Source organism: Lepidochelys kempii, chromosome 9 (assembly GCF_965140265.1).
Source record: "Lepidochelys kempii isolate rLepKem1 chromosome 9, rLepKem1.hap2, whole genome shotgun sequence".
NCBI classification, from domain to species: Eukaryota; Metazoa; Chordata; order Testudines; family Cheloniidae; genus Lepidochelys; species Lepidochelys kempii.
In genome coordinates, this window is record NC_133264.1 from 37,280,866 (window position 1) to 37,306,156 (window position 25,291).

Sequence of the window (25,291 nt, forward strand, 5' to 3'; positions counted from 1 at the left end):
CAATGGGACACAGTAATACCAGAAACAAAATATATTGGACAGACAGAACAGGTCATGCTGGTGGGGGAGTGGCACTATCTATGCTTTCTTTCACATATAATCAAATGAAGTAAAAATCTTAAATGAACCAAACTGTACCGTAGAATCTCTATGGATAGTAATTTCATGCTCTAATAATAAGAATATAGCAGTAGGGATATATTACCAACCATCTGACCAGGATGGTGATAGTGACTGTGAAATGCACAGAGAGATTAGAGAGGCTATTAAAATAAAAAACTCAATAATAATGGGGGATTTCAACTATCCCCATACTGACTGGTGTACATGTCATCTCAGGATGGGATGCAAAGATAAAGTTTCTTGACACCTTAAATGACTGCTTCTTGGAGTAGCTGGTCCTGGAACCAACAAGAGGAGAGGCAATTCTTGACTTAGTCTTAAGTGGAGCACAGGATCTGGTCCAAGAAGTGAATATAGCTGGACCACTTGGTAATAGGGACCATAGTATAATTAAATTTAATGGCCACCACTTCCCGCAGCCCCCATTGGCCTGGAAAAGCGAACCACGACCAGTGGGAGCTGCAATCGACCGAACCTGCGGACGCTGCAGGTAAACAAACCGTCCCGGCCCACCAGCGGATTTCCATGACAGGCCGCGTGCCAAAGGTTGCTGATCCCTGAACTAGCCAAAGACTCAAAAAGTAATAGCAAAAAAATTTTTAAGTACATCAGAAGCAGGAAGCCTGCCAAACAACCAGTGGGGCCACCGGATGATCAAGATGCTAAAGGAGCACTCAAGGATGATAAGGCCATTGCGGAGAAACTAAAAGAATTCTTTGCAACGATCTTCACGGCAGAAGATGCGAGGGAAATTCCCAAACCTGAGCCATTATTTTTAGATGACAGATCTGAGGAACTGTCGCAGATTGAGGTGTCAGAGGTGGTTTTGGAATAAATTGATAAATTAAACAGTAATAAGTCACCAGGACCAGATGGTATTCACCCAAGAGTTCTGAAGGAACTCAAATGTAAAATTGCAGAACTACTAACTGTAGTCTGTAACCTATCATTTAAATCAGCTTCTGTACCAAATGACTGGAGGATGGCTAATGTGATGCAAATTTTTAAAAAGGGCTTCAGAGGTGATCCCAGCAATCAGAGGCCGGTAAGCCTGACTTCAGTACCAGGCAAACGGGTTGAAACTATAGTAAAGGACAATATTGTCAGACATATAGGTGAACATAATAATTTGTTGGAGAAGAGTCGACATGGTTTTTGTAAAGGGAAATCATGCCTCACCAATCTACTAGAATTCTTTGAGGGGCTCAACAAGCACATGGAGAAGGAGGATCCAGTGGCTATAGTATACTTAGATTTTCAGAAAGCCTTTGACAAGATCCCTCACCAAAGGTCCTTAAGCAAAGTAAGCTGTCATGGGATAAGAGGGAAGATCCTCTCATGGATTGGTAACTGGCTAAAAGATAGGAAACAAAAGGCAGGTATAAATGGTCAGTTTTCAGAATGGAGAGAGATAAATAGTGGTGTCCCCCAAGGGTCTGTACTGAGACCAGTCCTATTCAACATATTCATAAATGATCTGGAAAAAGGTGTAAACAGTGAGGTGGCAAAATTTGCAGATGATACAAAACTACTCAACATAGTTAAGTCCCAGGCAGACTGCGAAGAGCTACAAAAGGATCTCTCAAAACTGGGTGACTGGGCAACAATATGCAGATGAAATTTAATGTTGATAAATGCAAAGTAATGTGCACTGGAAGACATAATCCCAATTATACATATAAAATAATGGGGTCTAAATTAGCTGTTACACTCAAGAAAGAGATCTTGGAGTCATTGTAGATAGTTCTCTGAAAACATCCACTCAATGTGCAGCGGCAGCCAAAAAAGCAAACAGACTGTTGGGAATCATTAAAAAAGGGATAGATAATAAGACAGAAAATATAATATTGCCTCCATATAAATCCATGGTATGCCCACATCTTGAATAATGCATGCAGATGTGGTTTCCCCATCTCAAAAAAAGATATATATTGGAATTGGAAAGGGTTCAGAAAAGGGCAACAAAAAGGATTAGGGGTATAGAATGGCTTCCATATGAGGAGAGATTAATAACACTGGAACTTTTCAGCTTGGAAAAGAAACAACTAAGTGGGGGGATATGATTGAGGTCTATAAATCATGACTGGTGTAGAAAAAGTAAATAAGGAAGTGCTTTTTAATCCTTCTCACAACACAAGAACCAGGGGTCACCAAATGAAATTAATAGGCAGCAGGTTTAAAACAAACAAAAAAGTATTTCTTCACACAATGCACAGACAATCTGTGGAACTCTTTGCCAAAGGATGTTGTGAAGGCCAAGACCATAACAAGGTTCAAAAAAGAACTAGATAAATTCATGGAGGATAGGTTCATCAATGGCTATAAGCCAGGATGGGCAGGGATGGTGTCCCTAGCCTCTGTTTGCCAGAAGCTGGGAATGAGCGACAGGGGATGGATCACTTGATGGTTACCTGTTCTGTTCATTCCTTCTGGGGCACCTGGCACTGGCCACTGTCGGAAGACAGGAGACTGGGCTGGATGGACCTTTGGTCTGACCCAGTATGGTCGCTCTTATGTTAAAAGAAGAAATTCAAAACATAATTCAATTTGATGATTTAAAGTAAAGTTTCCTGCTTGGTGATTTAAATCACTTTGATTTATATCAATCCACCCTGTTGGGTAGTGGGATTAAACTAAACCACACAACAGCACTCAGTGCAGTGTAAGGTCTGGTCCACACTACAGTTAGGTCGACGCAAGGCAACTTACGTCAACCTAACTATGGAAGTGTCTATACTTAAATTTTGCTCCCACCAACATAACTGTCCCGCTATGCCAACTTAACTCCTCCTCCAAGAGCAGCGTAGAGCCACGGTTGACGTAGTTAGGTTGACATAGTACTGTCAGCGTAGGTATTGCACTGCTTACATCTACTGTTACTGGCTTTCCGGTGCCATCCCACAATGCCCCACACTGACAGTACAATTGATACAAGCGCTCCTGGTGAGGACGAGCACTGCCAACACAAGGAGCAAAGTGTAGACACGCAGAAGCAGCAGTAATTTAATTTTGTAGTGTACGCATGACCTTTGAGTTTAGATGTTTGAGTTTAATGTGATCTAATGAGTGTGGAATAACTGTTGAGTTTTAAATTCACACCCTAGTTTCTTTTGCAAAAGCTTCCCCAGGTAGACAAGTCTTATTCCTCTCTCGCACACACAAGGAGCAAAAGTGTTGGAGGTTACTTTACCTGGAAGGCTAAAACAACCACCACAAAATGTCCCCATCCCACTACAGTAACTCCCCAGTGCAGAGTCCAGCTACTTAGACCATGCACTTAAACAGTGTTACACTTCCACTTGATAAGTGAGTGAAATCAGATCAAACGGTGTTCAGCAACATTTCAGAAATGATAGTTAAACCGGCACCTGTTACTGACACCCACTGACTGCAACAGGTAAATATCCTAAGGTAGGCAAAGATTCTGTCAGCCAACTAAGGCTACATCTACACTGCAACCTGGGATGTTATATGTAGTTCATGTGGACATATCCGCACTAGCTTTAATCTAGCTAGCTTGCTCAAAATAGCAGTAAGGACATGGCAGCATAGGAGGCAGCCCTGTAGATACATACTTACATTGCTAGATCACATTGAAACCCATGCGACCACGTCCTCGGTGCTTTTCTTTACCGAGCTAGCTAGATTAAAGATACCATAGATAAGTATACATGATCTGCAAATTATACCCTGGTTGCAGTTTAGACAATACTGCAATGCTACATTTGGAAGGGTTTCCTCCAAACTAAAAAGGCTAGAAACTGGCGATCATTAAATAAAAAGTTCAATTTTGCAGAAATTGGTAAACAAGCTCCCTAATATCTAGCTCTTATATAGAGATTTTCAACAGTAGATTTCAAAGTGTTTTACAAGGAAGTCATTACCATTACCCCCATTTTACAGACAGGGGATGTGACCTGCCCAAGGTCACCCAGCAGGCCAATGGCAAAGCGAGGAACAGCACCCAGGTGTCCCAAGTCCTACGCCAATGCTTTATCAAGTAGGCCATACTACCTCCTAAACAGGGAAAATGTATTTTTCACTGTTATTAGGTAAGTGGATTTATCAAGTCTTACTAATTCATGCCCCCCACACTTCCTATAAAAAATTATTAAAATACTTTGAACAAAAGAGAATATAGTATTTACAGGCAACTCTGAAAAGTACAAAAAAGTAAAACAAAATTCGACAGGGTAACAGACTCATGACAGTCACACAATTCTATCATGTTTAATGATCTATACCTTGAAGGCATGGGGCACATGTTCTATTACTTGGGATAAAATTGCATATTCAATTTAGCATCTCAATATTGATATACAAATTTAAATCCTGAAAAACAGGTTCATGGTCAACATGAAACACCATTTTGAATCAGAGGGAATCTCACTATTTGAGAAATTGTTGGTTAAATTGTATGTTGTTTCTCTTTTCTTTTTTTCTGGCAATGTCTCAGAATTCTAACTCCCAATGTCCTTGACATACAGAAGGTCAAGGTACATTGTGGTACTGAAATTGTAACACAAATAATACAATGCATAAAGGCTCTCTACTGTATAAATAAAGTGAGGTGGCAGGAAAGTACTTTTTGATATAATATCAGAATATGGATGTGTAAAGTATTAGGAGATTACAAGTCATTGTGATTAATGAAACATATGGAAGCAAATTAAAACTAGAAGACACCTCCCGACCCAAAAAAAAGTTATAGGAAAGAGTTTGGGGGGGGGAACCCTGAGGCTTTGAGCCACACTGAAGAGGGAAAGATAGCTAAAGAATGAATACATTCTCTCTGAAAACTATGAAGGTAAGAATTATGGAGATTTTATTATTATTATCATCATCTTCTAAGAGTCTCCTTCCAAGTACTTCCACTGGGTGGCAGACTAAGCTTTCGCATGAATGGACGGGGGGAAACGACAATTATTTAAAGAACTTTTCTGTTATACAACTTATTATTTGATCAGTTCTTCAAAGTTTCTCTCCCATTTTTTCTAGAAGCCCCAGGATAAAGGAAGCAGTCCTTCAGGGAGATTTGAAAGTGATAGTGAGATGGGAACAACAAACATGTGGGAGAAGTGAATGGGTCAATACAGAAATTGATTTAAAATACATCAGCAGAACATCTACTTAAGTCTTGGAAAGCAAAGACTAGAAGATTGAAATAAATTCAGCAATGTATATTAGTCCTGAAGGATCTGAAAGGATGAGTACACAGCATTATTAAAATCTTGGGTGCAGCTTTGAGGGGGTTTCTTTTTTCAGTGCACATATTTAAATGTTACAAACTTTCTTTAAATGCATTTAAAAAAAAGTTTCCACTTATTTTAAACAAATTATGACTCATTTTTAAGAATAAAAACTATTTAATTACTGTCTTCTTTGAATTATGTATTTTTAAAAATAGCCCACTGATCCACTTCAAAAACTTGTACTCCCAACTGTGCCAGTGAGTTTAGGAGATCTGTAGATCTTGCCATCCACCTTGTAACATTTTTTAAACACAGCAAGAAGTAGAAGTTTCAGGTATTTTCATTGTGCAGATTTTAAAAACAACTACTAATTTTCAAATTTTTGTTTTGGCAGGTTTAATCATACGTAAGCCTGCAAGTCTGTGACTTTCGTAATGGCTAGTGCTGGCTCAGCTGCTGCCCGGCTTGGGCAGCCCCTGCACCAGCAGTTTGGTTGTGTGGGTGGGGGCTCAGGGATAGGGGCAGGGAGTTGGGGAGTGTAGGGGGGTGCTTACCTCGGGGTGGGGGGGCTCCCTGGCTCCCAAGCAGCTCCTAGGCGGCGGAGCGGGGCTCCGCACCACCTCACGCACTGCTCACACCCACGGACCCCGCCTCCACAGCTCCCATTGGCTGTGGTTCCCAGCCAATGGGAGCTGCAGCAGCCAGCACTTGTGGCGGGAGCAGTGGAGCCCCTGCCCTGGCCCCTGCCTCCGCCACCTAGGAGCTGCAGGGACACAAGAGCCGGGTAGGAAGCCCCTGACAGTCCCACCAACCCCCTTTCCCCCAGCACCAGCAGGGTCCTGGGCCACACACCACAGCCCAGCCCTCCTCTCCCCCAGTACCAGTGGTGGTCCCAGGCCACCTCCCCAGCACCCCTGGTTACCCCCGCAGAGCGCCCATGGCCCCAGTGATGAGCTGGAGCCGGTTCTCAATGGTTCACGCAAACCGGTTGTTAAATTTAGAAGCCGGTCTAGAACCGGCTGTTAAAGGGGTGGGCAAACTCTGGCCCGAGGGTCACATGCGGCTTGCGGGACCGTCCTATCCATCCTGCCTGAGCTCTCGGCTGGCGAGGATCCCCTGTGAATATTTACTCATTCGGTGGCACTCCGAGCCTTCCACGGCAGGTCCTTCAGTGCTGCCGAAGACCCGGAGCAACTGAAGGTCGTGCCACCCAAGTGCTGCCGAAGGCTCAGAGCAACTGAAGGAACCAGTTCTTCAGCTTCTGGCAGCTCATCACTGCACGGCCCTCTGCACAAGTTTTAGTCAGGGCAGGTATTTTTAGTAAAAGTCATGGACAGGTCATGGGCCCGTGAATTTTTGTTTACAGCCAGTGACCTGTCCATGACTTTTACTAAAAATACCCGTGACCAAAACGTAGCCTTAATCATACGTTACTTAAGAACCCTATAAGAATGAGCAGCAGCGACTGCAAAGAAACCAAGCTGGACGGATAAAGTGCTTTAATGTGCTTCAGATAAGACATCAAGGATATTTTCCATAAGCTTTGCAGAGAACAGCCTCACCAGGGTGCATATGGGATAAACAATGACAGGATGAATGACCCACTGAGAAGGAATTTCACAACCATTAGGACATCCATAGCACTATCATCCCATTTTGTTGAAAATCTCATCTGAAGGAATTGAAGGTGTGAGCTGGGAGTTCTCTCATAAGAAACATGGAAGATTGCCACGAGGCACTCCTCAACTCACCTAGTGGTCTGGCTGGGTGGAATTAAAAAATTCTTCCTTCCCATTGAGTCAGGTAGCCAAGAGGACACTTTTCACCCCTCCACAAGAACTAGAGAAGAAGTATTCAGGTAGTTTTTCTCCTAGAAGGTAAACAGAAATAATTTGTGGAGTCAAAACCCTAGAAAGACTGGGAAGCTGAGTCTTCCCCAGACATATGAAAATGCAATATTCTTGTACACTTGTGATAATCTGTGTTATCGAGTGCTACAGATTACAATCTGCTCACAAAGTCTGTTTTCTTCAATTTCCATCAATCTCTGTATTACACTGCATTTATGACGACTAACCTCTACAGTAACCAATACCAGTCCTCCACAGGTTGACAGATGCTGTTTAAAATGCTGATGTGTAACCAACCAAATCACAATTAACTTCTGAGTAACTTATTTTTGGAAAAGTATTTTTCAAATCTATCCTCTACATGAGCTCTCATTTAGCACTAAGAACATATAAAGTAGCTGTATCACAATGCACCAAAAATGACCTTCCTGCCCCCCCGAAAATAGAAAATTTGGTAATTTTTCAGAACTTTATACCTCTGAAGTTACTTAGCTGATTTGCTTCAAGCTTAAAAAAAATGCATCTGTGGAATGATGCAAAGCATTTGAATTTCCATGCCAAAATATGGTTTTTTATAACAAACTTAATACACTGTGTGAATAGTAATGTGTTACAAGTAGGGCTTAGGCCAGATTTTTTTCTAACAGCCTTAACTATGGAATCAGAATTGTTACTTACAACCCCCTACAATCAGAGCCAATCTCCAGCACATGGGGCACACGTACACCAGAAGCAGAATACATGTAAACACCACATCTCAAACTCCACATACTAAACTATTAATTAGGAACTTCGCAAGAGCTCCTAAGGCAAGGCTGGGGACTTCTCTAGCATAATTTTAGATCTACAGTCATGTTCTCAACCCTGTTCTCAGCACTGGCAGTGTTAGCATTTCCACTAGGCTGTCCCAAAAGGCCCCAGTTCTCAAGCTGGACTCTCTGGAAGGTCCCCTGAAGACTGTCACAATAACCGGTTTCAATTGCCCAATACCCTAAGTCCTAGCGCAGGGGCGGGCAAACTTTTTGGCCCAAGGGCCACATCAGGGTTGCAAAACGGTATGGAGGACCGGGTAGGGAAGGCTGTGCCTCCCAAAACAGCCTGGCCCCCACCCCCTATCTGCCCCGCCTACCTCCCGCTCCCCGACTACCCCCCTCAGACTCCCCGACCCATCCAACCCCCTCGATCCTTGTCCCCAGCCCTGCCCCGCATCCATCGCCCCCTGCTCCCTGTCTCCTGACCGCCTCCTCTCCCCTCCCCGAACCTCCGCCCCATTCAACCGCTCCCTGTCCCCTGACTGCCTCCCAGGACTTCCTGCCCCTTATCCAACCTCCCCTCCCCCTATGTCCCACCCCCTTACCATGCCGCTCAGAGCGGTAGGACAGACTTATTGGAAAGCCTGGGAGGTTGGTGGGCGTAAGCCACACTGCCAGCATGGCTGCGGGGGAGGGGCCAGGAGCTCAAGGACCGGGCAGGACGGTCCCGCGGGCTGTAGTTTTCCCACCTCTGCCCTAGCGACTTTGCTCATTCTTTATTCTGAAACAGTGCAAAAAGGAGCAGCAGCTCAGATTCTAGTCTGGTGAGCTCCTTCACAGAAAGGCAGTTTACATGGTAATGTTAAAATCATTCTCTTGTCTCCTCTAGAATTCTACAGACGACCGAAGGGAAAAAAAAAACAAACAGGAACAAACCTTTTAAAATAGTTTTAGACCTTATACTTCATGAAAAAGCAAAAAAAAAAAAAAAAAAAAACCACAAACACACAATTTGTCCCCACTCCCTCTTTGCAGATCACCTTAGGACATAACGCAGGTCTGGAAAGGGTCAATCAAAGAGGATAATGCTTATTGTCTATACCTGCTGGTGGTGGGATAAAGAAAGAATGAGAAATCGTAAACTATTTTTAAAATATAAATGGAATGCAACGTTGTTCACTAACAAAATAACAGGAAGGTGTGGTTTCAAGAAGAATGAAGGAACCCAGTTTTTCTATAAAGTAAAAATATTCACCTTACAACAGTGCCCATTAATGCAACATTAAGAGCAAAACATTAGCGTCAGGAAACAAAATATAAAGTTCTTAAAGAAGCATTACTTTGGCTGTGTTAACACTTCCTATTTATTTTATGAGATACAGTTAACATTTAAAAAAGCACAATGAGATCCAGTGTTTGGAAACTGAAGTAGACAAATTCAGATTAGAAATAAGGCACACATTTTAAGGTACACAGTGAGAATAATTAACCACTGATGTTGTGAATACTCTGTCTCTTTACATCTTTAAATCAAGACTGGAAATCTCTTTAAAAGATATGCTATTGTTCAAACAGAAGTTATGGGCCAGATGCAAACATTATTGGGCATGGTTCTTTGGCCTGCATTAAGACAAATAGATTAGATCAGTAGTTCCCAAACTAGGGGCACCACTTGTTCAGGGAAAGCCCCTGGCGGGCAGGGCTGGTTTGTTTACCTGTCGCGTCCACAGGTTTGGTTGCTCACAGCTCCTAGTGGCTGCGGTTCACCATTCTCGGCCAATTGGGACTGAGGGAAGTGGCACAGGCCGAGGTAAACAAACCGTCCTGGCCTGCCAGGGGCTTTCCCTGAACAAGCAGCGCCCCTAGTTTGGGAACCACTGGATTAGATCATAATGGCCCCATCTAGACTTAAAATCTATGAATCTATTAAGCTAGAATGTTAACTAGATTAGATAGTATGTGCAACATTTAATATCGTTTAACTTTTATAAAAGGCTTTCATAAGAAAGAAAACCCCAATCTAACTTCATTCAGGACCGGTATGTAAGGTTATAAATAAAGTGTCTACTTCAAGTCTGTTCATAGCCCTCTTAGAGTCCTCAGTATTGTTGGATACACTAATAGCTATGGATGCAAAAAAAAAAAAAAAAAAAAAAAAAAAAAAAAGGTCTTTTACTCCTTGCTAGGACACTGCTCCATCCTGTCACACTCTGATATGACCATGGTGATCTATAATGAAAGCTGGTTGTGAAATTTTTGTCAAAAATGCAGAGTCACCAAAACCAAAACTTTTCACAGAAACTGATCAGTTTTGAAAAACTTCAGTAAATAAGTTCTCTCAGGTCCAGGATTGAATTTCTGGTCAAAACAAGACCCCTGCAACTCCACCCCTGGGCCTCCAGAATAGCCAACAGCCCAGTGGTTAAGGCACTTACGTTGTATATGGGAAACCCTGATTCAAGTCCCTCTGAATCAGTCAGAGCAAGGACTTGAGCCTGGATCTCCCACATCCCACTTGAGTGCCCTAATCACTATTAGGCTGTTATTCCATAGAAGGGAAAGGGGGTGGGGGAGGGAGCCTCTCTTTGGTTTTTCATAACAAAAATGTCAAAAAGTGAAACCTTCATCCCAATGCAGAACAGGAAAATTTTGACATTTCAAACATTTTTGCATGATGACAAAACCATTCCCACCCAGCTGTTTGTTACCTCAACTTGACTACTGCATCCTTAGGTATGTTGTGTTTAAATCACTGAACTTAAAAAGACTCTAGCTGATACTAAAGAGAGCATCCACCTACTTAGCAGGAATCTGAAATTATATCAGACTAATTGTTGAACAGCACATATTGTGTTCCAGCTCTGCTCTTAAAAGTCTTCCATGATAAGACCCCAACCTTCAACAAACATTAATGTTCATGGAAATTGAGGTTGTTTTCAGCAGTTACGCTTACTAGACCAATGAAACATTAACTCACAAGAGTAAAACCAGTAAGGGTTGAAGACAGAACTTTCAAGGTAGCTGGCCCACAAACATGGAACTCACTTCCAGAACACAAGATATCACTGCCTTCAAAACAAAACTTCCCTCTGCAACACACATACCCGAACCCAATTTTCCAAGTATTATCTCCCTTAGAATAGCAAGAGAGGCAGTGTGATCTAAAGGATAGGGCACTGATCCAGGAGTCAAGAGAAATGGGTTCTATATCCAGCTCAGACGCTAACCTGTTGTGTAATCTTGAGCAAGTCACTTGGCTGCTCCCCATCTATTTCCCCTTGTGAAGATATGCACTACTCCTTTAAGGGACAGGGTGGAGCCTACAGCGAAGCAGAGCCTGGGGTGTAATCAAGGAGGCTCTGCCCCAACCTAGGGCTGGGTTACATAAACAGGAAGAGGGAAGGAAAGGCCATGCAAGCTGCAGTGGTTTCTCTCTCTTTGGCTCTAGATGAGCCTAATCAGACTCAGAGTATGTCTACACAGGGATAAATAACCCACGGCACAGCTGCGGCTGTCCTAGGTCAGCTGACTTGGGTTCATGGGACTCGGGCTGCGGGGCTCAAAATTGCTGCGTAGACCATTTGGGCTCAGGCTGGAGCCTGAGCTCTGGGACCCACAATTCTCGGAGGACCAGTCATGGGTTTTTTATCCCTGTATAGACATACCCTCAGGGTATGTCTACACTATACATTTAAGTGGTCCTATGTTAGGTCAACTTACTATAGTGGTTCATGTCCACACTACCCTTTTTCTGTCAGTGTTGCGCATCCTCACCAGGAGCACTCCCATCAATTTAAGAGGGGCAGTGTGGGGTGCTGAGAGCCAGGACTTTCAGCTCTGCATGCAGCTCCCCACCAGGAGCCTGACTTACCTCCCCACACACACCTTGGCTCCCCACTGGGAATGGGGCAGCCAACTGGACTCCGGAAACGGAGCTCCCACCCAAGCACAGCTATGCTCCCAGTGGGGAGCAGGGAGCCAAGAGTCAGGCGAGCAGCCGGGCTCCTGGCAGGGAGATCCGCACCCAGAGCCTAGTCAGCTGCCTAGTCCCGGTGGGGAGCAGGGAACTGACAGCCCAGGTGGCAGCCCAACCGGGAAGAGGGAGCCTGAGCCAGGAGCCTGGGTGGCAGCCCAGCTTGGAGTGGAGCAGCAAAGCTGGGAGTCGGCTTTTTGGTCAATTTCACGACTCCAGCTTGATAAGAATGATAGCCAACAGATGTAAGTAATGCAGTGTCTACCCTGCATTGCCCTAACTACACAGGCATAAGCCCCATTACTCTTGTGGAGGTGGAGTTTTATGTCAGTGTAGTAGGGCACTTACATTGGCAGGAGCAAGGCTGTAGTGCACACACTGACATAATTAGGTCAATGTAAGGCAGCTTACCGTACACTGACCGAATACTGTAGTACAGACCAGGCCTCAGAAACTTGGTGTTATAGATTTAAGTTTGGATCCTGAGGTAGAAACCTTATGAACTGTTTACTGTAATGCCTCCTGTCCTGAAGCCTTATTAAAAAGGGAATATGATATTTTGTTAATGTGTATTGACTTCTTCTTGCTCAGGCTATTAAATTGAACATATTGATGCCAATCAGGGGAAATATTAAAGTGGTGCACACCTGCCAGGGAGGATAAAAATCAATGATTTTTCAAATAAAATAAAGAGATTTTTTTTTAATTTAAAATTGCATTTTTTGATAGATTGGTTTTTTCCTCAAAAAGCATTTTAAAGAAAGATGCATTATAGCTCAAAGAGGTCTCATCATGGAATAAGGATTATAAATTCTAATTCTATAGCATGAGAATATATTCATGTAATGTTTAAGAAAAGTTTTCTAAATGAGTTCCAATAGTTCATGGATTAGGGACCCCAATTTTATGGGGTTCTAGGGGCTTCTGTATAGATTATTTAGATTAATCTTTCTATCTACCCAATGGGACTCGGTATCTTCTAGACTGAGCACTATCAGAGATGCTTAGTTTTGCAGTTCTCAAACTGTGGATTTCAGTCTCCAGAGATAACATGCTTGTTAACAACAAAAATGTTTTTAAAATAAATAAATAATAGAGGTGAGAAATAACAGACCTCAACCCTATTGTCACTCTGTAAATTTGTGTACACAGAGTCAATCCCTTACCCCTTTCTAAAAGTGCAAAGTTTCAAAAAGTTCAATGAACAGAAGATTGTTGGGGGCAGAATAGATCTGGACAAGGAGAAGCCTGGAGATAAATATGAGAAGGGAGGGACAGGCAGTAGAAACAAAAGTGAAATTGTTTGAGCAGCATATTCCAGAAATCGTGAGGTCTTTCTGAGTGTAGCCTTCATTGATTTGAGATCTACCATACCATTCTTTCACTAGAAGGGAAAACCTATAATGACAGCAGGCCATAATAGAGACCCAGTTGGGGAATATTTTAATGAAGTTCCTCTACCTGTGGGTAAGACAGGTATGCGTGCAAAATGCAAACAGTACAACAAAGAAATGTAAGGCTGGTTGCCCAAATGAAACAACATCATGAGAAGTGTTCCCTCTCAGGAGGGAGCTGCGTTGAAGATGATGAAAGGAACATGTCTGAACATGTAGAATCTTCAGGTTGGTAAACTTTTTTATTTCATACTTCTTTCTTAAGGACTGCCTGTCTTCCTTCTGGACTATTCTTGAATTCTCACGTTTGAGCAAAAAATATAGTTGTTACTCTATGGTACTATCATTTTAGATGCAGTTGTGATAATAAATAGCTGAAATAGGTAGATCTTCCTTTTACAATTTCACCTTTAAAGCAGTACTGAGTGTCAATAATAATTAAACAACTACATTGACTTATTTTGTTTAGGAGAATCAATCCTCAACATACAGGATTCTGAAGACTATCCACCTTCAAGATCACCACCATTTTCTATAGTTTCAGAGTTATCTGCCAATGATAGTGTTTCAGTCACAACATTTATGTCACATAGTATCACCTGTAGCAAAAAGGAAAAAAAAATCTCCATCACCCAGAAAACCACCATAGATAAGTTTGTGATAAGAACCAGCAGATTACAAAAAGAGGTAATTGATGAAAAACTGCCCAGTTTGTTTATGCAACAAACTCTCCTTTCCCTAGGATTGAGAACCCACACTTCATTAACATGGTTCAGTCATTAAGACCAGGATACAGTCCACCCAACAGAGCAGATGTCGCCGGCAAGTTGCTGGATAAAGTGTATGAAAGAGAAATTGAGCAGTGTGCAAAAGGTCTAGAGGGTGAAATTGTTAACCTGAGTCTTGATGGGTGGAGCAATGTCCACAATGATCCTGTTGTATGTGCTTGTGTGACAACAGAAGGGAATGTCTTTCTTACAGAAACAATTGATACATCAGGAAATGCACACACAACAGAATACTTACAAGTAGCAGTAAAAGCTACAAGAAACTGAGAAAAAATTCAAATGTCTGGTACGCAGCTTGGTCACAGACAACGCTGCAAATGTATCTAAGATGAGAAGAAATTATTTAGAAGAGAGTCCCAAACTAATAACATATGACTGCAGTGCTCATTTGATGCACCTCCTAGCCAAAGACTTCAGTGTTCCAGAAATAAAGGCTAATGTTGTTGAAATTGCAAAATACTTTCATGACAACCACTTTGCAGCAGCTGCTCTGAAAAAAGTGGGAGGAACCAAGCTAACTCTCCCACAAGATGTGCAGTGGAACTCAGTAGTGGACGATTTTGAGCACTATATCAAGAACTGGCCTAATCTGATGACAGTTCGTGAAAAAATTGTGAAAAAAATAGATGGCACTGTCACAGCCAAAGTTCTCAACATTGGGCTTAAGAGAAATGTTAAATACGTGCTGAGTACCCTGAAGTGTATTTCTGTAGCCTTGAACAAAATACAGGGAAATCGCAGTTTTATTGCTGACGCTGTTGAAATTTGGAAGGAATGGAGTGAGATCTTAAAAAGAGAAATATGCAATGACAGAGTTAAGTTACAAGCATTAAAAAAACGAATCGGACAAACACTATCTCCAGCTCATTTTCTTGCAACTCTTCTCAATGCTTGGTACCAGGGTCAAACCTTAACTGCTGAAGAAGAGGAGTTGGCTATGACATGACCATCCAACAATCATCCATCCATCCATAACGTCAAGTATCATAACCTTCAGAGCTAAGGGTGAACCGTTCAAAAAATAGATGTTTGCTGATGATGTTTTAAAGAAAGGCACACCAGTGAACTGGTGGAAGTCACTTAAGCACTTGGATTCAGAGACTGTTGAAGTGATCATCTCACTTTTAAGCGCAGTAGCTTCTTCTGCCAGTGTAGAAAGAATATTTTCTTCCTTTGGACTAATTCATTCCAAATTGAGAAATCGTTTGGGACCTGAAAAAAGCAGGAAAGCTTGTTTTTCCTTTTCCAGATTATGAACAAACAGGAAAATTAAGGTGAAGACGACTGATTCAGCTGCAGAAGCCAGTATTTTAAGTTTCGCACATTGACTTGGCTGACAGTCGATTTTGGGTTTTTTAACTATATTTCATTTAACTATTTTAGTTAAAAACAATTTTAATAAAAACAAACCTGATTTTAAAAAACTTGAATGTTTAACTAAATGTTTACATTCAAAAATTAAATATGCTTGTTTTGTTAAAATATTATGTTTGCTGTTCAAGAAAAAATCCAGAATACATGATATCGTTTTATTTAACTAAAAGAACAATTTAAAATGTCTGTCTGGTGACGTTCTCCTCCTAATACAGCATGGCAAAAAATCCTCCAAATATTAATGATTAACCTGTTGATTTGGAGATAGTTCACCTCCAAATGACTTCATAAATATCTGTTTCAATTACCTTTGGTAAATGAAAAAACGAATCATTCACTAAAATGAATCTGAAAAGTTTTCAAAATAAATTACTTTAAAAATGTACCTTCTAAAAATGAAACCTGAGTTGTAAAGAATACGTATTAAGGTTATAACAATTAACAAGAATGCACTTTTATGCATAAATCCATGATTAAATCGAGTCTTCCTGACTAGTGATTTAAATCAAGTCCACCCTGACACCTACACCATCACACCAAGGCTTGCCCACACTTTTACCCCTCCATACTTGTTGTTTACCACGTCTATTTATAAGGTAAGCTCTTCGCGGCAGGGATTGTCTTACCTTTTTTTTTGGTAGTGCTTAGCCCAACAATGCACCGATCTCAGTTGTGGTCTCTAGGCACTACTGTAATATAACTACACAAAAACATGGTCTAATTTAAGTGAAACAAGAAGCAATTAACTAAAATCATTTTCTAGACCCTGTTTGAAGCTGTATACATTGTAAATTCAGAATTGATGAATTCATCGTGATGGCCTCCTTTGCCTCTTCATGCAAAGGAGTCAGTTTGTCCCACAACAAGAAATTTTACTGAACTAGTACAGCTTGGTAATTAACTATACTCATATGGAGGATAGCTGATGAGCATGACTTCCTCCTCTACATATCTTGCACTCTGTCTCTTGCTTCTGTGGGACTAAGCAAGCGAAATCAGCCCAGCTTTACTACTGTGGGCTGCAGATTCAGTACAAAAATTAGGAACAGTATCCGTATAAAAGTACTTTAATCCTTTTTTAGAGCATTGGGTAGAAATGGTCAGCTGTTTTGGAAGGTGGACTGAAGATTAGGTTCAAAATATATTGGTTGAAAGAGTGGCTTTCCCTTTCCCAATTGCTTGAACTGGACAATGTTAAAAGTCAGCGAGATTTTTCAAACCCCAACAATTTTTCAACCTCAACAATTTCAGGTTCAAAGCTGCCAAGTCTCTCTAAGAGACCTTGTATTTTTCAAGGAATTTGAAGGAGGCACAGTTGTGGTTTTGCTTGCTTTTAACCAGCCAGGAAGGATGCAGATCCATTTCACAGGTTGCAGCTCTAGACATTTTTCAGAGCTCCTGAGCTTCAGTATGTGTGATGGAGCCAAATTCAGCCAGAAGTAATAGGGTGAATAGTACAGCCTAGTAATGGAGTCATTAAGATTAAGCTCAAGTTGGCATTCTATGGCTCTATGTGAGGCTAGAAGAGATCCACACACAAAAGCACAGATCCTAAATATTACCCCTCTAAGGCAGAGCAAGCAATTGTACTTGTATGTATATAGTACCTTCACATAAGGGGCAAGACTTGAGGCCCTGGTAGGGTGACCAGACGTCCCGATAAAATAAGGACTGTCCCGATAATTAGTTGTTTGTCCCGCATCCCAATGGATGTACTGTCCCGATATTTTGTTTCGGCGGCACTCCAGCTTTTTTTTTTTTTTTTGCTTGGGGCAGCAAAAACCTAGAGCCGGCCCGGGAGGGGGTAGCCCCTCATGTGTCCCAATATTTTGTTCTTGTCATCTGGTCACTCTAGGCCCCGGAGCTTAAACTTCAATCATTCCTACAAGCACAAAATCATAGCAGAACAATAAAGGCTCAGTGGAGCTACCAAAAAAAAAAAAAAAAACTAACTATCTGCCAAAAAGAAAAGGAGTACTTGTGGCACCTTAGAGACTAACCAATTTATTTGAGCATGAGCTTTCATGAGCTACAGCTCACTTCATCAGATGCATACTGTGGAAACTGCAGCAGACATTATATACACACAGAGATCATGAAACAATACCTCCTCCCACCCCACTGTCCTGCTGGTAATAGCTTATCTAAAGTGATCATCAAGTTGGGCCATTTCCAGCACAAATCCAGGTTTTCTCACCCTCCACCCCCCCACACACAAAGTGACCACTCTCCCTACAATGTGCATGGTAATCAAGGTGGGCCATGTCCAGCACAAATCCAGGTTCTCTCACCCCCCCCCCTTTTTTTCCCCCGGGGACACACACACACACAAACTCACTCTCCTGCTGGCAATAGCTCATCCAAACCGACCACTCTCCAAGGTTAAATCCAAGTTTAACCAGAACGTCGGGGGGGGGGGGGGGGGGGGTTAGGAAAAAACAAGGGGAAATAGGCTACCTTGCATAATGACTTAGCCACTCCCAGTCTCTATTTAAGCCTAAATTAATAGTATCCAATTTGCAAATGAATTCCAATTCAGCAGTTTCTCGCTGGAGTCGGGATTGGAAGTTTTTTTGTTTTAAGATAGCGACCTTCATGTCTGTGATTGCGTGACCAGAGAGACTGAAGTGTTCTCCGACTGGTTTATGAATGTTATAATTCTTGACATCTGATTTGTGTCCATTTATTCTTTTACGTAGAGACTGTCCAGTTTGACCAATGTAAATGGCAGAGGGGCATTGCTGGCACATGATAGGTAGGAAAAAACAAGGGGAAATAGGCTACCTTGTTTTTTCCTACCCCTTCCCGCAGACATTCTGGTTAAACTTGGATTTAAACTTGGAGAGTGGTCAGTTTGGATGAGCTATTGCCAGCAGGAGAGTGAGTTTGTGTGTGTCTCCCCCGGGGGGGGGGGGGGGGGGGAGATGATCACTTTAGATAAGCTATTACCAGCAGGAGAGTGAGTTTGTGTGTGTGGTTTTTGGAGGGGGGTGAGAAAACCTGGATTTGTGCAGGAAATGGCCCACCTTGATTATCATACACATTGTGAAGAGAGTGGTCACTTTGGATGGGCTATTACCAGCAGGAGAGTGAGTTTGTGTGTGGGGGGCGGAGGGTGAGAAAACCTGGATTTGTGCTGGAAATGGCCCAACTTGATGATCACTTTAGATAAGCTATTACCAGCAGGACAATGGGGCGGGAGGAGGTATTGTTTCATGGTCTCTGTGTGTATATAATGTCTTCTGCAGTTTCCACGGTACGCATCCGATGAAGTGAGCTGTAGCTCATGAAAGCTCATGCTCAAATAAATTGATTAGTCTCTAAGGTGCCACAAGTACTCCTTTTCTTTTTGCGAATACAGACTAACACGGCTGTTACTCTGAAACCTATCTGGGCCAAGCATCTAAACTGCACTAATTGCCCTAACATGAACTGGAAAATAAAAAGATTTTACTACCCACCCCACCCCTCCCAAGAAAAGGGACCTACAGGAGTAGCAACAGACAATAGTGAGTACTTGCTTATACCACCAGCAACAATAAGAAGGAATTATGTAGCAGTTGGTGCTGTGGCTCCTTATAAATAATCAGATACAGGATGTGAGGAGAAATGCAGGGCGTGCATGCAGCTCCTGTGGAGCCCACCATCCAGAAAGTTTTAAACTGATATTTAGATCATCAGCTACCGTACTGTTTTAGGGGTCTATGCACCAAGGCCAGAACACACATTCTAGAACAGGGATCAGCAACCTTTCAGAAGTGGTGTGCCAAGTCTTCATGTATTTACTTTAAGTTTTTGCATGCCAGTAATACATTTTAACATTTTTTAGAAGGTCTCTCTATATAGGTCTATATATTATATAACTAAACTATTGTTGTATGTAAAGTAAACAAGGTTTTAAAAATGTTTAAGAAGCTTCAATTAAATTAAAATGCTGATCTTAAGCCGCCGGCCCGCTCAGCCCGCTGCCAGCCTGGGGTTCCGTTCACCTAGGCTGGCTGCAGGCTGAGCGAGACCTGCAGCTGGGACCCCGGGTGGCAAGGGGCCAGCAGACAGAAACCCAGACTGGCAGTGGGCTGAGCGGCTCAGTCCGCTGCCAGTCTGGGGTTCCATCCGCCGGCTCCTGCCAGCCAGGGTCCCGGCTGCTGGCCCCGTTCAGCCTGCTGCCAGTCTGGGATCCCAGCCCTGCCCATGTAGAGTGGATACCTACCTTCTCCCTGGTTCTAGCCCATTCTCTTCCTCTCTCTCTGCACTGAACTGAGGGTGGGAAGTGCACTGAGCACAGGGCTGGGGGTGAGGGAGCAGGCTGGGGGTTGGGGTGTAGGGTCTGGCCAGGAGCTAGAATGAGGGAGGGGGCTCAGGGTTGGGGCAGAAGATTTGAGTGTGGAGTGCTTATCTGGGCAGCTCCCATTTGGTGCGAGGGTGCAGGTGGGAATGGCGGGGGGTGTGTGCAGGAGCTCCCGTTTGGTGCTCAGGGTGGGGGTGGGAATGTGGGGAGTGCAGAAGTCAGGGCATGGAGTGTGGAGGGCTGGGTATGTGTGGGGGGTGCTGGAGTCAGAGCTGGGGTCTTGGGGGGATGCAGGGGTCCGGGCAGGAGGCTGGGATGTGTGGGAGGTACAGGGGTCAGGGCAGAGGGCTGGGAGTGTGGGCTAGGGTCGTGGGGGTGCTCCCAGCCCCCTGCCCAGAGCGGCTCACAGCAGGGGGCTGGAGGGGATACGCCCTGATTCCACCCCCGCTTCCCCACCTCTTCTCTGCCTCCTCCCCAGAGCAGGGAACGCGCTGGGGCTCCGCTTCTCCCCCTCCTGCACAAGGGCCATCAGCTGATTGGCTGAAGGGAGGGAGAGGAGGAGGAGGGGCAGGAACCCAGCACACTAGGGAAAAAGGCAGGGGAGGTTGCCTGTTCTGTAGCAGCAGCCAGCAGGACCAAGCTTCTTCACCCTGCCCCCACAGGGGGCAGAGAAGAGCGGGCCGGGGCAGGCAGGATTTTTAATTGCACGCTGCTGCCTGGGTTTGACAGCGGGCTGAGCAGGCCCGACGGCTGGGACCCAGCAAGCAGCAGTGTGCCATTAAAAATTGGCTTGTGTGCCATCGGTTCTAGAACAGGGGTCGGCAACCTAACACTCTTTAATGAGGACGTAACGCTGCCAATTAAAAAAAACTAATTGAGGGAAAAACCTATATTAAACTAATACAGATCTAGTTTCCTCAGCTAGCATGCCCATCAAGCTAAAGATGTCAGAGTATGCAGAAACTCAAACTTTGCCACAACTATCAGATTTTTGTAGTGTTGTCGGCAACTGCAGACTGATTTTAAAGCCCCCTGTACTAATAACTGTGTGAGTGAACCGCTGTGCTCAGGCAAAGCCCCTTTTGACTCTCACCAAAGACTCTCAGTGGATGATCGAAGAGTGAAAAAAGTTCAGACCAATATATCAAACAGTTAAAAGGAAAACAAAAGTTCCCTGTTTTTTAAATCTGAAAAGTATAGCACCACCTTTAAGGAATTATCTGAAACCGTATTTTAGCTATTTCTATCTGGTATATACCCCATTATCTATACATTTTTCAACTTTATAAAAGAGCTACCTCACTGATTTAATTATCGTTGAATTAAGTAATAGATGACCACTAGAAATACAGTAACATGTAATTTTAAAGTGCTGATGAAAAAATCATTTTTAGTACATTTTATGGGTGTCACGTAGTTGTACTTGTACAGAGAAAGGCACAACACGACTGGAGAATATCTACAAATTTCCTTTCCCTTACCTAAACTTAAAGAACTAGCAAAACTGAAAATTTTACATGTCTAATTTACTTAAACTTTTTGTTTTCTATATTTTTTCAATTTGGACAATGTAAATAGACTATCTGGTTTCTCTTTTTAGACACTGTCAAGTGAGTGTCAGGTCCTGGTTCTCATGCACTAGTACAATGCTGCAAAGTTTGCATTCGCCACTGGTTGGGAATATTTATTTGTTAAAAAGTTACACTGGAATGTGATATTATACAGTTGGGTGTTTTGGGTTTGTTTTGTTTTTAGCATTGTTGTTTTAAATACAAAATCCAAATTCGGCCTCTCTCTTCTCCAGTCACTTGTTCTCCCTCTCCTACCCCACAAAAACAAAAAACCAAGATGTACCATCAGACAGGACATATTCAGGACAGAACAAAACCTTCTGCTTCATGTCCGTCTTTTTGTGCGTCATTAACTCCAAACGCTTTCCTTGAAATAAGCTACATTCCCACTGTGTGGAGAGATACAGCACCAGTACGATCACCCATGAAATCCTCTCAGCCTAGACAAAATAAAGTCTACTCACCTCATATACAGGTTTCAAAACAACTAGAGCACCACAATAGACATGACTGAGCATCCCCATCCCTTCTCATTGCTCCTACTGCAAGGGTGTAGTGTGCAATAGGAAGTTTTAAAAAAAAATTCTCAGGGATTGTCTACACTTACGGTGCAGCTGCACCGCTGTGGCACTTAGAGAAGACTCTACCTGCACTGAGAGGCGAGCTCATAAGTACTCCACCTCCATAAGAAACAGTAGCTATATCAACAGGAGAAGCCCTCCCACTGACATAGTGCTGTCTACGCTCGGGGTTAGGACAGTATAACTGCATTGCTCAGGGTGTGTGGATTTTCCACATCCCTGAGCAAAGCAGATATAAATACAGAAACTGGTAGTATAGACCTGTGGTTCTCAACCACAGGTACATGTACCCCTGGGAGTACACAGCGGTCTTCCAGGGGGTACATCAACTCATCTAGATATTTGCCTAGTTTTATAACAGGCTACATAAAATGCACCAGCAAAATCAGTACAAACTAAAATTTCATACAGTCAAGGGCTTGTTTATACTGCTCTATATACTATATATCAAAATGTAAGTACAATATTTATATTCCAATTGATTCATTTTATTGTACGGTAAAAATGAGAAAGCAAGCCATTTTTCAGGAATAGTGTGTTGTGACACTTGTATTTCTCTGTCTGATTTTGTAAGCTAGTGGTTTTTAAGTGAGGTGAAACTTGTGGGTACACAAAACAAATCAGACTCCTGAAATTGATACAGTAGTCAAGAAAGGTTGAGAGGCACTGGTGAAGACCAAGGGCGTGTCTACACTTGCCATTTAAAGTCCAAAAAGTCCCTTTTTTGCGCAAAAACTGTGGAAGCGTCTCCCCTTGCCAATTACTTTTTGCGGTGAAACTCAGAAGTTTCACCGCAAATAGAAAACCACCTCCACAAGAGGCATACAGTTCTTACCGGTGATACTTTTGCGGTGATGTGCAAATGGAGACACGTTCTTCCTGTTTACACAGCTTTTAACCTCTGGACGATATCCCACAGTGCCTATGTGACCACTCTCGCCAGCAGCTCTGCTGCTCTGATGCCAGGTAAACTGCCATCTGCCCCTCCCCCTGTAAAGCCCGCCCCTCCCCCTGTAAAGCCTTGGAGAACTTTGAAATTCCCCTTCCTGTTTTCTTGGCAAATACTCACTTATCATCTGGCCAGGTGACAATGGCTGCTCCATGGAGCAGCGGATCCCCTGCTCGGAGCAATGCTGAGCTACTGGAGCTGATCAGTGTTTGGGGAGAGGAGGCTGTGCAAGGACGCAAGATGCCCCACGATCATGCCCCCTCCTTCCCACAAGACCTATCCTCAAAATGGAGAGAGCTGTACTCTTGAATAGCTGCCCTCAGTGTGCTGCTCTCATTGGCAATGGAAGTGCTGCAAATGTGAACACAATCTGTGGAAGTAAGTGAGAACACAAACCAGCACTTTTCTTTTACTGATTCTCTATCACCAGTGAAACTGACAGCGCAAAAACTCTGCAAGTGTAGACATAGTCCAAATCGCAGTCTTGCAATGTTGGGAGACCTAATGTAGCTGGGACTGAGACTTACTCTGAGACTAAAGGTATTTCTATGCTACAGCACTGCACCTGTGCCGCTATAGTGCGGATACTTCCTACATCAACAGAAGGGGTATTTTTGTCCATGTATATAATCCACTTCTCAAGAGGCAGTAACTAGCCCAACAGAGGAATTCCTCTGTTGACCTAGCTGCATCTAGTCATGGTTAGGTCAATTTAACTACGTTGCACGGGGGACAAAGTTTTTCCACAGCTCTGAGTGCTGCAGTTGTCAATCTAATTTTTAGGTGTAAACAAGGCCTAAGTTATTGTCCCTTTAAAGAGTTACACATGTCATTAGACCAACTGCACATGGGAAGCAATATCTGTAGTTTCATTTCCTGGGACTGTTATTTTGCATTGGAGGATCAGGGAAGGAAACTGAAGGGACAACTTGGAACTTACAGCAAGCAGCTCCTAATGCAAAAAGATGCCATTCATGACCCCAGCTCCCTAACTAAATCCCAAATTCCTATTTACTTGCCCTTCACTGAAGCTGTAGCCCAATTTAAACAGCTTCCTACATTCAACCAGTCTCAACATCCCAATCCAGCCATTTCCCTTTCCTGCCATCAACCCCACACGTTACCCAATACATGTGCCATACACTCTTCTCCTCTTGGTCCATCCTTACTCCCCTCCCCCTTGAGCCCTCCCACACCCACCAACTTCAGCCCCACCAGCCTCATCCCCTCCCCCTTGAGCCCCCGCTAACCTAAACCCTCCACCAGCCCCCTCACATCCACCTTCCTCACCCGCACCTACCTCTCTCGACTCCCCACCCCCTTGACCTCCCACACCCACCAAGCACACCGCTCCAGCTCCCACCTCAGCCCCCTCCACACCCACCATCCTCATTCCGCTCTCCCTCCAGCTCTCCCACACCCACCAATCTCGGCCCCACTATCCCCACACCCAACAACTACACACACACACCCAAAACCTAACTCCCCAGCTCCTGGAGCCCCCCCACCCCCCAGCATCGTCGCCGCCACCACCATAAGGCCCCCTCCCACCAACTCACCCCTGTGTCCCCTCCCCCACCTACTGGAGCCCCCGCCCCCACACAAGGCCCCTCACACGAACGCACCCCTGTGTCTCTTCCCCTCCCCCCGAAAATGCACCCAAGCAAAAGAGCAGCTGCCGGCCGCCGGCCGCTCTCACCGCGCCTTGCCGGATCCGGTGTCCAGGCCGCGACGCTGGGGTCCAGCCTAGGCTCCGTGCCCACAATGCCAAGCGGCTCCCTGCACTACCCACCCAGCCGCAGCCCCATGTCCCGGCACCGTGGAGCCAACACAGGCCCGGCTTAGGCCCCGCCTCCCCGGCCGCACACACCTCGCACAAACCGACGCAGCTGCGGAGCACCCTCATTCCATATACATGAGGAGCGCTCAGTGATTGGCCGAAGCGGGGTGGCGCGTGAGGGGCCGGCTCAGTAACATTATTAACGGTTGCCACGCAGGGGAGGGGAGCGCGCGAGCTGCACAGGGGTTACTACAGGGCGTTCGCTGCCGGGGTCAGGCGCTGTAGCGCGCAGGGCGAGGGAAGGCGGGGCCTCGGGACGGGGAAATAGGCTGGTGGGGCTGAGCGCGCGAGTAACGGATTTTCACTGACACTGTGCTACAAGTAACAGTTACCATTCAAATGCACTCGTGTCCATGGAGTAATTTATTATGCAAATAGTGTATATTACTGCACATTGTGTAAATAATTACTATGCAAACTATTGCCTTGCAGGCACCCTCCCCTCATTTAGTGCTGTAATATAATCCCCAATCACTTTGTAAACTCAAAGATTTACAAGCACTTGAACTGTGTCATTTTAGTTAATTTAAAGAAGGAGCAACATTTTAAATTAGGGAGATTCATTTTGTGTTTACAGATGCTGTACCATTTGAAAATAAGTATCAATGGAGCAACA

The 25,291-nt window shown here is 43.9% G+C and overlaps 1 protein-coding gene across 5 annotated transcripts in view; it reads right to left on the minus strand.

The window, feature by feature from the left end:
• ACSL3 (acyl-CoA synthetase long chain family member 3) overlaps window positions 1–24,687 on the minus strand; it is a 112,854-nt gene extending 88,167 nt beyond the window's left edge. For 4 of the 5 annotated variants that reach the window (XM_073359944.1, XM_073359943.1, XM_073359942.1 and 1 more), the window contains exons 1-2: window positions 24,535–24,687; window positions 7,067–7,185 (exon numbers count right to left, since the gene is read on the minus strand). The gene's annotated coding sequence lies outside the window, so the exon portion shown is untranslated. The remainder of the gene's footprint in view (window positions 1–7,066; window positions 7,186–24,534) is intronic. The other variant, XM_073359941.1, reaches the window with a different exon arrangement.
• Between the last annotated feature and the right edge of the window lie 604 nt (window positions 24,688–25,291).